Source organism: Penaeus monodon, chromosome 33 (assembly GCF_015228065.2).
Source record: "Penaeus monodon isolate SGIC_2016 chromosome 33, NSTDA_Pmon_1, whole genome shotgun sequence".
In the NCBI taxonomy this organism is placed as follows: domain Eukaryota; kingdom Metazoa; phylum Arthropoda; class Malacostraca; order Decapoda; family Penaeidae; genus Penaeus; species Penaeus monodon.
Window position 1 is genome coordinate 8,648,131 of NC_051418.1, and position 584 is coordinate 8,648,714.

The following is a 584-nucleotide window of genomic DNA, read 5'->3' on the forward strand; positions in this document are numbered from 1 at the left end:
ATTTTAGTCCCCTTTCTTCATTTCTTTCCGGTTTCTTTCTCCTTTTCCCCCTCCTTTCGCCCAACGCCCCACAGACGGCAGCAAGGGCCCCACCGATGAGAAAAGGTTTTGTGTATCGTCGACTCCGTTCGACACCGCCGTCTGTATCGACTGCCTCGCCATTCTCCATTTGGGAATAGAAGTCGATGTCGACATTAAATTAAGAGTCCGTTTTCTCGTTTCCTTGGGCTCATTTTGTAGATTACGCTGCATGTCCGGTTTTATTACCATGCCGATACCTGTTTCTACCACAGGTAAACTCGTTTCCCGGTGGCGGCAGTTGATTGAGCCTCGTTAATCTACCTGGCGCAGTTCTCCCGTTGCCACTCTGTCCCCGGCCTGTTTCCCCCCCTCCCCTCCCCTAAGGAGGGCAGAGGCGGCGGAATCAGAGAACGCATGCGGCAGCAACGCCGTGCGGGGGTGCGGGCAGCGGACAGGGTGATGCTGTGGTCCGCTCGCGGATATTTTCACTAAGTGGCGGGTTTGTTCAGTTCTGCGGTCGTTTTGGAGTGGTGTCTGGTGGCAGTGGCAGAGGCTCTTAGAGG

The 584-nt window shown here is 55.0% G+C and overlaps 1 protein-coding gene across 1 annotated transcript in view; it reads left to right on the forward strand.

Annotated features, from left to right (window-relative positions):
• The window catches only part of LOC119593979 (poly(rC)-binding protein 3-like), a gene marked incomplete in the record, with an annotated part of 48,552 nt that overhangs the window by 31,368 nt on the left and 16,600 nt on the right, over nt 1–584 (forward strand).